At 37.5% G+C, this 13,486-nt stretch overlaps 1 protein-coding gene across 9 annotated transcripts in view; it reads left to right on the forward strand.

Annotated features, from left to right (window-relative positions):
• Positions 1–2,788, forward strand: part of TNFRSF19 (TNF receptor superfamily member 19) — a 45,434-nt gene extending 42,646 nt beyond the window's left edge. For all 9 annotated transcript variants that reach the window (XM_039356216.1, XM_039356243.1, XM_039356250.1 and 6 more), the window contains one exon: positions 999–2,788. The gene's annotated coding sequence lies outside the window, so the exon portion shown is untranslated. The remainder of the gene's footprint in view (positions 1–998) is intronic.
• Positions 2,789–13,486: the final 10,698 nt, after the last annotated feature.

Below are 13,486 nucleotides of genomic sequence, written 5' to 3' on the forward strand. Positions count from 1 at the left end.
CAGGAGGAAATATATGTAAAGCTAGGACAAATACAAATGACAATAGACTCAAACCACAAGGAAATCCGAAACAACTTTGATGATTTAAATAAGCATATTTCCAATCTAAACTTACAATTAAAAACACCCAGGAAATAACAACAAAGGGACAAATAAATCAGACAGCAGACTACAAATTAGAAGAGTATGATCAAATTGATGAAACAACAAAGGAAAAGAATTACAATTTGACACAAACAGGAAAAAAATCTTCAAGGTTCTGATTTAACAAGAAAAATGGAATTATCAGGAGAACCATCAAAGTTTGGGAGACAGAAAGTATTTATCTTTCTTACTTCATCTTTTGTATTCCCAACAACATTTGTAAAAATACAGGAACTGCTGGGTAAGTGGATTATATCAACTTGGAAAATTACTCGGCAAAAGAAGAAGACCAGAGACAGATACAAGAGATTTGACTCGCCCGGAGGATAAACAGGGAAGAAGAAGGAAAAGGAGGCTAATTGTCAGTTGTCTATAGTGTTTCTATTGGCTGCAGAAATGTTTGCCTCTCTGTATTTATTGCTGTTCCAAATTTGTCATTGGGTTTTGGATGTGTCAAATGGGGTTTAGGATTCTTCAGTCGCTCCTGTTGTAGTTTCCATTCTGGGGGTTTCTACCAACTTTGGGGGCTAGCAGGGAGGTGAGAAAAAAGATCCTGTGTTTGATCTTGTCATCTTTCAGTAACTAATGAGATCATCTGAAAATGGAACTGTAACACTGTATGTGTACAACAGCAGTTGTAGATGTACTACAAGCTTTCTCTGAGAAGGATTGAAAAATCATTGATCTGAAATATCAAGAAGGAAAATATCAAGAGAAAAAGAAAAGTTATTTTTTCTTTCACAATGAAAAGTTAAGTGGGATACAAAAGTCTGTAGGTTGTGACCAATAAAATGGAGGACAAAAATAAGAGAGGATTGATGCATTCTGTGTAACACCTTTTTGTTTTCTTTTAGGAATCTGCATGAGCCTTTCTGGCAGCCCTTAAACTGAGTGCCTTTTTCTAATGTTTATGAATGGAATGCTGCCTGGATCTCAGTGGTACTGCTTCAAAAACAGCTGAAATAAATTGACAGCATTTGAAAGCTCTTTGGCAGTTGGATTTACAATAAAGCAGCTGTATGAGAAGATTTCAAGGAGCAATGTGGTCAAAGACCAGAGGCAGCTAACTGCGTGTTATTCCTCATTCAGACATAGTTTGATGGATTGAACACACAGCTAAGGAGATTATGTAATGAAAAGCGGTAGAATAGTCTTCTGAGTATATGATCTAACAGCAGATGTGTGACAGGAATTTGTCCTTTATTATATTGGCAAAAGGAAGCATTTGATAGGATTTGCAACAAGCTGTGTTGAATCTCTGTGAATGTGCCAAGAATCCTAGCACTGCAAAGAATCTTTTTTAAGAAAAATGAACATTTCTGATTTGTCTATACTTATTTATTGTGAACTTGGAAACATCATCTGCTGTCACAGTTCAGTATTGTCTAAGTGTTTATATGGAAAAACATATTGTAGAAATTGGAAAGCAGTGCTCAAGAGCCTTTTGCACAACTCTTTATAGGGCAGCTCTCTGATGTTTATCTTGAACTAAATCCTGTTGGGTTCATTGCTGCCTACTCTGGAGGTAAAATAACTCCAATTTTCAATGAAATATTTCTCTTATAAATAACTGCTGTTATATGCTGGTGTTTGACAGAATTTCATAATTCAGAAAAACACATTAGATGTCATTTATTTCAGTAAGAATGTTTTGTTAGTTATACCGGGCATTTATTATGTCAGTGAAATTTAAAATGCTTTTTTATACATTTTTTAAAAAAGAAGTTTAAAATAAAGCCTGAAATTATAAAAGTGTTTGGCCCTTTGATCAGTCTCAGGATCCTAGGATTCCTTAAATTTCTTTAAAAGAAAGAAAAAAAGAAAGAAATGAACAGAGCCAGAGCAGAAGGCATCCAGGACCTGAAACTATCTACCATTTCCAACCTTTTCCATGTCACCAACTAGACAAGAAAAATATAGATCAGCAGTGGGACTATTAAAAAAAAAATCCCATTGCTTGAAGAAGTAGGTAGAGATGTATATATTAGTAATTATTTCTGCTCTTTAAAATAGTAGTCAAGAGAGCATTAGAATAGTTCTGCCACTTTGCAATCCTATTCCCTCTTACTTGTGGATAAAAATCGAATTCAACAGAATCTATTTTCTCAGTAGAAATGGATAAAACTGCAGTCTTAAAAGCTACACTTTTAAACCCACCAATACGTAATTGAGGGAATACAAACTTATATATACTTATTTGAAATGAAAGGTCCATGAGAAAGTAGGATATAAGGTCAGACATGCAAGGCAGATAGGTATGCAAAGATCAGGGTACTATGTTAACATTATTATTGCAAAATTCATGTTTATATCATTTTTGCATGAGGAACCGTATGTTTATGTAAACTTTGTAAATAAACTGACATGCATTTCAGTATTCTGTAAAACATTTGGTAAAATATGTATAGAAATTTCACCTATGAAAGCTCTTTCCTAAATTAATTTTGTCATCTTTATCCATTATCTATGTTATCTATGGACAATGGTAATTTTGTATGTGTAATTTACACTCTATAGCAATGATGGCGAGCCTTTTAGAGACCAAGTGCCCAAAATGCAACCCAAAACCCACTTATGCATCATCGGGTGCCGGGTGGGTGTGGCCCATTGGCTTGGTGTGGCCCATTGGGTGGGCATGGCTGCGGTGGTAATGGCAGACTGGGTGGGACTAAAAAGTTCAATCAATCAATTCCAACTTTGCAAGATCTTTTTTTTTTCCTGTGGGAAGTTAAAATTGACTGATTGATTGAACCTTTTTTTTTTTTTTTTTTGCACACGGCAGCGGAGCGAAAAGATTTTATAAAACCCAGCTGAAGGCCTAGGACTGGGGCGACGGTGCACATGCCCACAGAGAGGGCTCTGAGTGCCGCTTCTGGCACCAGTGCCGTAGGTTCGCCACCAGTGCTCTTATATAATTAGATTACTCACTAGCCCACATATTAAAAATGAAGAAGTATAAATTGTGTATAATATACTGTTCATAAAATGTTTGATTCAACTAAATTCATACTGATTATGTTGCCTATGTCAAACAGTGATATATGCAAAAAGATTGAATGATTAATTATGAGCCATCAAGTTAGTGTCAACTTGATGATCACATAGATAGACCCTCACTGGTATGATCTGTCCCTACTACGTCCCTTCAAAACTTCCAGTGGTACAGCCATTACACTCTATTCTTCTCTTTCCTTCAGTCTTTCCCAACATTATGGATTTATCAGGGGAGCTAGGCCTTTGTATAACGTTTCCAAAATATGATAATTTGAGCCTGGCCATTTGTGTTTTAAATGAGAATTTTGGCTGACTTGTGTGATCAGTTTGTTATTTTTTGGCTACTGACGTTTTCTCCTGAGTCTTCTCCAGCATTCAAAAACTTCAGCACTCTTTCCTTTGTGCTTATTCAAAGTCCAACTTTAGCCTGCATGATTCTGATCTTTGTAGGTCACAGCATCTATATATATTTTTTTCTAAGGTTTTCATTGCTGCCCTTTCATGTGCAAGTCTGGCATATTGTTTTATTACTTTATAGCTGATAAGGGATCCCAAAATGTGAAAACTATTCTCCATTTCAGTATCTTCATTATCAGTTCTAAGGCAAGTTGCTGTACTAGTTATTAGTTTGGTCTTATATTTAATCTTTCCATTTTTTCACTGGGCTCGACTTTGATTATGAGAGCTTGCAGATCATTTTCAGCTATTAGAGCAGTGTAGAAAAGGTTACTGCTGTTTCTTCCTCCAAATTTTAAAACCATGCTCATCCAATCCATTCTCCTTTATCCAACCTAGAGTTGCCTCTTAGCAAGATGGGCAGCATATAGGTTTAATCAATAAATAAATGTAAGTTAAATAAATAAGGAGAAAATATACACTTTGTCTCACTCCTTTGCCAACCTGGAGCCAGTCTGTTTTGCCATGTTCCTTGCAGACTTGACTTCCTGTTCTAAGTATAGGTTTCATGTAAGGGCATTGAGATGTTCTTGAATTTTCCTGACGACATTCCACACTATGAGATGGTCAATGCAACTGAAAACGGTGGTATCCATGAAATACTTGCTAACGTCTGTTTGGTATTCTTTGATTTTATCAATTATCAATAATAATGTCTCTTGCTCCTCAGCCTTTTTAAAAACCGGCTTCAACAACTGGCTTTTTGCGTTTCATGTAGGTTTCTAATTTGTGTTGATTCTGTCTTCATTACTGTCTTAGCTATATTCTTCTCTACTATGTAAGCAACATTGTTCCTTGTTTTTCATGTCCCAGGTGATCAACTGGATGATCTTTTGACTGAAAGTATCCAATTTTAGCCCATTTCAGTTCACTAATGCCTAAGATGCCAATGTGTAGTTGATTAATTTCATCTTTCACTGTATTAAGCTTTCCCACATTTATGCTTCTTACATTCTGCATGCCCACTGCAACTCTGTCTTTGGGGCTTCAATGTTTCTTTTCCTACGCTAAAACTGGACGTCCTGCATGTTTTAATCTAACCAAGTCATATACAGCATCAATACTCAAAAAAAAAAAAAAAAAAAAGTCTCCCAGTAGCTTTTTCAGTGCATCTGACATGAGAAGCCCATAATTTGGCATTATTTTTTAAATCACTTTACCTGGTCTATCCAGGTGATTTTCTTAGTCAAATACAGGAATAGCTTAACATTGCCCAGAATGAAATTATACCTTTTACGTTATTTCTAAAGGTGTATAAAATTAAATTTAATTAAATAAATAAATCCTTGCTACCCAATATAGGTGCCTTCTTACTTTAGCTGGGCAACTAGGGTTATCTTCATGCTTTGGGTGATCCATTTGGGATCCAGTGTATACTTTTGGTGCACACTCTCAGCAGTGCTCTCTGCCACCATGAAAGGGAAGAATAGCAGGGCTGAGAAATGGGTAGAAAGGGGAGAACAAAAACATACTGACATAGACTTCTTTCAAACAAAATAGATTTTTAATAGTTTATATGTAGAAATAGAAAAGACTGTGTGACTTGCAGCCATGTGTACATGTTTATATATTTTTCTATTTGTTAATAAATAGTCATTCAAATAATATATGAATGTCTTAAAATACTCATCTTTTTGTACATGAATATGGGATGCCTCAAGTTATTGTTTTAAAACAGTGACATATCAGATGCTGTGCTACTTTCTGCTGCAGCTTAGATTGATATTATTGTGGTTATAAATGAAACATGGATGAATATTTACTTTGGATGAATATCTGAGCAACTCCTGTTTCTTAATTAAGAGTCTTACTTCTAGTCAAGGCATAAATTTGTGATCATGAGCAATAGCATAATTTTTAGCATGGAAGCTGCTTGTGAACATAAGGTGAGAAATAATTCTGACCTGAGTGCCTCAATGATTTGGCAATTGAGTTGAACAGGACAGAAAAGGGTTGGAATAACCAGAGAACAGCCACAGAAAGGACATTTAAATCAGGGGTAGTCAACCTTGGCTCTTTTATGATTCGTGGATTTCAACTCCCAGAATTCCTGAGCCAGCTGTGCTGAGTGTTAAAGGAATTCAGAAGGGGCCAGGAGTGAAAGGGAGTCCCAAGCATTTTTCTATCATACTGAAGAGTGACATTCAGCTAATTTGAGAGACTGAGAAGGGAAGAAGAAAAAATAGAGGGCTTTACACTGGTAGCACCCTTAAGAAAAAAAGTGAAAATAAATGCTTAGAAATCTGACTTTTGCTGTTGCCTGAAAACTCATAGAATATATGTGTGCAGCAAGTGCAAGTTCTACTGGTGCTTTAAAAATAAATACGAGAATTGGAACAAGAAGTTTTATTAAACTAAGTAAGGCAGCTACTACAAGAGGTATTAACTGAGATGACCCCATCGATTACTGGCTCAGAGAAAGAGGCATGGGGGTGGGCTGTGATTGACTGGATGGAGAGCTGCCTGCTCAAGAAGAGGAAGGAGAAGCATAGCTGCCACTGGTTAATACTGGGAATCATCAACAAGTTGCCTCCAATGAAGAACAGCTGCCGCCCCCACCCAATCTGCTGAATCTTGTCTTGCCCATTGGGTTGTCTCCAAGAGTTGGTGCTGCAGGTTTACTGCTGATACTTAGAGTGTTGACTTGTTCATTTCAGAACCAGGTCACATTTTCCTGTATAGGAATGTGTGTGTGTGTGTGTGTGTGTGTGTGTGTGTGTGTGTGAAAATATTTTGGACATGTCGTCCCATGATGACTTGCATTCCCCTCCAAAAGATGCTTGACTACAGGTGGGAACATGAACATGGCACATCTGTGCAATTCCCTGAAGCAGCTGGGAATATTCATCAACAGATGTCAGTCCTACAATCCCTGAAACAGATGCAGCTGCTTTAAAGGGTTGGAGGAAAATGTTCTCATGTGCTTAAAGCTCCGTTTGAAGATTGAATCCAAAGTATTGCACAATCCTATAAATTACAATTTTCTTTATATAGAGAAAATACATTTTATCTTTTAGAAAAACATAAGATTATATTAAATTATATGAATGGACTTGAATATGAAAGCTATGCTGAAGTTGTCTACTAAGCTTACATCACTTAAGCATATTTTTTTATCCTGAAAAATGTGAAGTTGCTACATTATCTAGAGCCAGTTTGATGTAGTGGTTAAGGCAAAGGCTAGAAACAAGTAGACTGTGAGTTCTAATCCTGCCTGAGGCATGAAAGCCATCTGGATGGCTTTGAGCCAATCACTCTCTCTCTCAGCCCAATCATCTCACAGGGTGGTAGTTGTAGGAAAAATAGGAGGAAAGAGTATTAGGTATGTTCACTGCTTTGACTTACTACTAATGAAGGTAGGATATAAATAAAATAAAAATACTCATTATTTGTTTGCGAATGTGCCATAATTACAATTTTTCCTGTGTTGGGGGCATCATATGGCAAAGTTAAAACCCTTAATTTCCCTTTAAGCACTCACTCCAGTAGATTAAATTACTTTATCTTCCTCCTTTTCTGAGATTCACTGTGGAGTGAGGATTACATTACAACCTGAAGCACATTCCAATTCATTTTTTTAAAAAGACAAAAACAAAACCCTTATTGGTTCCAATGTGTGCTGTTGTTGAAAGAATGGGCCTGGTATATTCACGTAACAAAGGAACACAATGCAGGCCTGTGTTAATAGGATTCAAGTAATCCTCCTTGGTTTTTAGCAGCAGTGCTGGCGAAACTGTCCTTGGCTTTACAACACACTTTTGATTATGTTTTGCAAGATGAAACGCTTGCAAAAGGATTGCCAGAGGTCCTACTGTGTTTCACAGCAGTAGTAAAGATTGAGATGAGAGAATATGTTCAGCAATAGCCTGGGTAAGAATGAAGAGGCAACTGACAAGATAAATGGTAAAGATTTCACTCCAGTTTTATTCTGACAGTTCTGTCCTGTCATAGGTTGTGAAGTAAAGCTTGGGATTACGTCTGCGCAATATGTTAAATGGAACAGATACTTTAAATACTCTCAGTGCTTCTCGATCTCAGCTACTTTCAGATGTGTAGACCGACTCCAACAATTCCTCAACCAGCGTGGGAATTCTGGGAGTTGAAATCCACAATCTTAAAATAGCTGAGATTGACAAACACTGTTCCACCTGAAGCCAGGAGATCATGAATGCCATCATGAGCATTTGGTGGAAATGATGGACATACTGTACATTTTATAGATGATATTGTCTTCCCCTCTTGCTTTATGGTTACTTTTTATTTATCCAGAGATTCCAGATACATAGAGGCAAGTGAAGAATTACAGTCCAACTTTTCTTGTTTACTTTATAAATGAAAGGCTGTACTCATACATCCATACATCGAAACTCTAGGGTGTTTTTTTTTAATTAAAAATGTTTTAAGTAAACTTAGAGGTCATCCAATTCCAAATAGTGGGCAATTTACACTTAATAAGTAGAGAACAATAAAATAAAATAAATGTCACACCTATCTCAAAAAAAAAAAAAACCCAAGTACAAACCATCATAGAAACACTTACCTCCAGTTCTGGGAGAACATCCAGATTTTCAAAGCATTTTAGAAGTCCTAATAGAGTATGATCCCACCCCACACAGCAGGCAATGTAATAATGTGTCCTACCAAGATCTCACTAAATGACATCGTTTAGTTGAAGAGCATCCTATCTACTTGATCCTATTATGACACTGTAATAGGTCTATGATGCCTCCCTTCCCCCATGTGCTTCTCTCCAAATATTTGTAATACTGGTACTTTTACCAGTAGATTGGCAAAGAGAATTTTTCCCTTCATGCTGATGCATGATATGTGATTGTGTTATTTTCTTATCCTGCCTTGGAATCAAGGCTTAAGTATTCAGACTGATATTGTCATTGCTTCTGAATCCAAAAGACTCTGTGACCCAGCCTTTCTGGACTGGGGACAGAGCAGCACAATGTATTAGGATTGTAATCAATTCTACAGCAGTGGGACCTTAACCATGTCAATTGGAAATTATGAGGAGAGTAATTACAAACATAACAACCATTTTGGTATAGAGCAGTGGTTCTCAACCTTTTTAATGCCGCGACCCCCAACCGGTCGTAAGTCGAGGACTACTCAGCCAGTCGTAAGTCGAGGACTACTCAACTGGTGCAGCACCGTTTGCAGAATGGGACTTTTGGTGGGCTCAGCAGGGCAGAGACAGCCTGGACAATTCCTATTGGCTTTTGAAAGCCAATAGAATTAAACTCTATTTAAGAGAGTCTATTCTATTGGCTTTCAAAAGCCAATAGAATAAAAGGGAGTAGCACAACTAAGGAAAAGGGGAAAAAATGGCGGACTGCGTTGTTTGGCGACCCTGTGAAATGGTCGTTTGACTCCAAATGGGGTCCCGACCCACAGGTTGAGAACCACTGGTATAGAGGCTAGAAACCAGGAGATTGTGTGGCATGAAGCCAGCTGGGTGACCTTGAGCCAGTTGAGCCAGTTGCTGTCTCTCTTAACCATAGGAAGAAGGTAATAGGAAACCACTTCCCCAAAATGACTCCAAGAATCCTACTATTGGGGCTTTTCCAGGAGCCTGACTCATAGGCACATCTATACGCACACTAAATTAATGGATTTGAGTCAGACTCTTCCTGGGAAAAAGAACTCCCCTGATTATTTTCCTGAAGGAGCTTTGTCCATATGGGCACAATCTGAAATTTTTTCAGAATCCATTTCCAATGCATGAGCCTACAGTCACTCTCATTTTGTCCTCAAACCTTTTGGACAAGGTGTGCAGATTGATCATTGCTGAAGAAGATGCTGTGGCCGGTTTCAGGTATCAAGCTTAGTTTTTCTTTATTAAGACATTTAAAAAATAAATAAATTACAATTGTCTGGGACTTACAAACATAGCTAGTACTTAATGAACTATGGTTCAATTCCTAGATTGGGGAGGATGTGAATTTATGGACAATTGCTTCAATTTGAGAGGAGATACCATTTGTATTCCTAAAAGTGACCATTGCATCTACCTCTAAAGAGACAGAGATATTCTTTTCTCATAGACAATTTTGTATCATTTATTCACAGTATTAGCATTCTATTTTAATTGTACCTTTTAACTGTAAAGACTTCCAGGAATCATGCATTTCTTTATATGCAGCTTTTACACATGAATTGCAAGGATGCTTAAGATACATTATTGCTTTTGTGCAACAAATAAGATATTACCTATTCTGTTTCACAATTTTTATATACAGTACATACATGGTCTAGCCAAAGCTGGAATCCAAAGATCTGCTTTGCACTTTCTCAAAGTCTGTTGGATTTTTTATACTTGTTTGTTTAAATTGCAGATTCCTTCTGTTGTATCATAGTAGTCTGTTTGAAATTCTTCTACATTTTAAATATGTTTTGTTGTCTGAATTGACACTCTGTTGTTCTGGAGGGGGATAAATGAAATCTGTCCAGAGTTGCATTGTGGAGTGAGTGGCATATAAATTTATTAAATTAATGAAGCCACAACATCCTTTAGATGTGTTTGAATTCCATCCACTGGAAATGCTGTTTTTCACTACATCTAAACAGTACAATTACACAATTGCATTTTATTGTAATACTGCCTGTATTGCTGTACCATCATTTGAAGATATTTCTGAGACATTTCTTGAAAACAACAATTCCTGTTTTCTGGAACAGCAAGCTCAATTTTTACATTGCTTCATTCAACATATTACAATTATTTAAGCAACCCAATGAAGTGCATACAAAGTGCACATCCCAATAAATCTTTGTAATGAGGTGTAATACCAAGATAATACCTTTTCAACAAGCCTCAAGATGTGGCACTTGGATTCTCAGGTGAGCAGATCAACATTTGGGTGTCATATCAAAGTTAAGCACCCCTGATAATTCAAGAGGAAAGAGGGAATTAGGATCTTTCTTAAATTTATTGCAATTGTAACCTGTTATTCTTGTTGGAGCAGCCTTCAACCATCAATCAGCAGGTGAGAGAAAAGCCGTTACTTCAAAAGACCAGTTTATCAACAGATCTTCTATTTCAAAAAGAATCTTGGGCAATGTGTTTTTATTTAATCTCCCTGTATTTAATCAATAGAACTAGTTTGGCAATAATGGTGCATAGATTTCATGGGCTTGTGATGCTTACAGTGTTGCTTCTCGCTTAGGATCTGCTTTTAAAGCTGTTGCAGATATTAAGATTTCTGTGTAATATTTGCTATGCAGAGCTTTGGTGCTGACAAAAAATAATTGCAAATGAAGGGACCATGTATGCAGTTTGAGTCCCTTTCATAAAAGTTTCGATAATGTTATTCACATCTTACATACTTATATATATTATGTGTGTGAGAGAGAATGACAGTGTGTTTTTAAAATCTTCAGAAAGCCAAGAGTGGTGTAGAAGATGACAATTTTCCCCAGCATCTGCCATAGTGGGTAATGGTGAAAAGAGATGGGAACTAATATTCTCAGTCTCTTTTTCTTCCTGCCTGCCTACTTCAAAACTTAAAATATTTGAAGTAAAATATGTTCAAATGACTCACCTGAAATGTTATATTGTATATGTCAAATCTTAAATCCTTAGTCTTTGGCATATCTTGATCTCTTTTTGATTCACAGGTAATAACCAAATGGAGTTTGCAAAATCTGTTCCCTTTCATTTAAGTTCAGCTCATAAACCCTAATAAAATATTTCCAGATAATGGAGATATGTAATTATTTCACTGACAAGGTCAAAGAAAATGACAGCATCTTGTGAAATATGAGGGGAATGGGATTTTGAACAGTCAACAGTTAATCTGGAGCAAAACAGCAGAAGATCTTTGCCCATTCACACTGTATCTTCCAGAGCTCTTTAAAGGGTCTGGCATCTTGGCTGAAGGCATCACTTTTGAACTAAGGTATGGCTTGAATTTAAATGTTCCTCATTAAACAGGATTGGACATGCCCCTTCAGTGTGATGCCCCCCCCTTCACACTGAAAGGATGTACTAGTGAAAATTATAGTATTTTGTAGGACAATAAATGTTACTCACTCATTGTGGGAAGCCAGAGATTCTTCATCTTTATTTAGAGGATATGAATAGCATCTTAACCAATAGTAAGAGTTGTCCCTGGAAAATGTCATTCCTTTTCTCTGACATTTACCATTTTTCCCAAGTATTGGTATTTAGATTCTGTCTTCTGGATGCCTATGATCTGTTTCTTTTTAAAATTGCTGCTTGTTAGTCCTACATGGCATTGGGGGAGTGCCTCTTTCGATCCTGCAGGGTTGGCTCACTCTAAGTTCATTTGGTTAAACAAGGACATCTATGGGGACCATTGGAAGTGTTCCTTCTCTGATACAGCAATTACCTTCTAGGTACTCTTAGGTTCCCCAAGATCTAGATGATCCCCCCCACTCTACTGTTGTGCAGCTGCGAAGACCTGGCTCTTCACCCAGGCTCTTTAGCAAGGAACAGTGAGATTCTTTGCTTTATTACACATGCAATTGTTCAACTTTATCTTCTTTTAAGTTTTATTTACTTTACAGATAGTCCTTCAGCTTATAACTATTCGTTTAGTACAGTTCAGAGTTACAATGGACTAAAAAAATAATTTGTGATTGTTTTTCACATTATGACCATTGCAGCATCCCCATGATCAGTGTCAGTGTCCTGGAGTCATGTGATCACCTTTTGCAACCTTCTGACAAAGTCAATGGAGAAGCCAGATTCACTTAACAACCAGATTACTAACTGAACAATGGCAGTGATTTACTTAACACCTGTGACAAGAAAGATCTAAATGGGACAAAACTTGCTTAGCAACTCTCTCTCTTAGCAACAGAAATTTTAGGCTCAGTTGTGGTCATAAGTTGAGAACTACCTGTATTATAATTTCTTTGATTGTTGTGAGTTCAGAGTCATTGAGAATTGAACAATGTACATACTTAATAAATTGTTGTTAGCTGCCCAGAATCTGCCTGTCTCCAAACTGATTGACTGAATTTTAATGTAACTACTGTGGGAAGTATAGACTTCATCCTGGTTCATCCAAGCCGGGGATAAATAAACATGGTGACTGCTTGTGAAGAAGGTTACAGTTTATTGAAGAGCCAGACTGAAAGATGGTTCTGGCAGGAAGGAGGAGAGAAATCAAGGGATGAGCACATGTGGAGTAGGTTTTATACCCTCTGAAAGCTTTTGTTTGGAAGTTTCCTGTTCCTGTGGCATGAACTTTGAGGTTATTTCCTGTGTCACGTATTCTGACCTGAGTTTAGCTGGCACACAGACAAAACTATCTGGTATTCTTGATGGTGATGGGTTAGTCCTATTATCCTATCCTGCTTCCCTGGTGATGGGGCTAATGGCTCCTAAAGTTTGGGTGGGGTATGCAGATTTTAGGTGTCTTTTTGATCTCCTGGCTCCAACTTTCCTGATGTTTTTACATTTGCATTTGTATAGGGCTGGCTACTGCTTGGGACAGAGACTGGGGGGCAGGGTTGGTTTCTGCTTTTAAAAAATCCTTTTGAGGAAATATATTTTTCTGCCCTTTTAATATTTCCTTCTCTGGGACTCTGACTTCCCTCACTACTGTTCTTGTGAAGACTATTTGGAATGATTCTGGGTGAGAGAGAAGTTCCCTGAGGATGGGCTCTAGCATGAGTCTGAAAGCTGGGGAAACTAAACCTCTGGTTCTATTGACCAACCCAGATAGGATCCTGCAACTGTTTAGAACAGTGGTTCTCAACCTTTTTAATGCCGTGACCCCCAACCGGTCGTAAGTCGAGGACTACTCAACCGGTCGTAAGTCGAGGACTACTCAACTGGTGCAGCACCATTTGCAGAATGGGACTTCTGGTGGGCTCAGCAGGGCAGAGACAGCCTGGACAATTCCTATTGGCT

This window comes from Crotalus tigris, unplaced genomic scaffold, assembly GCF_016545835.1.
Source record: "Crotalus tigris isolate CLP2741 ecotype Arizona unplaced genomic scaffold, ASM1654583v1 scf7180000017573.2180621, whole genome shotgun sequence".
Lineage (NCBI taxonomy): Eukaryota > Metazoa > Chordata > Lepidosauria > Squamata > Viperidae > Crotalus > Crotalus tigris.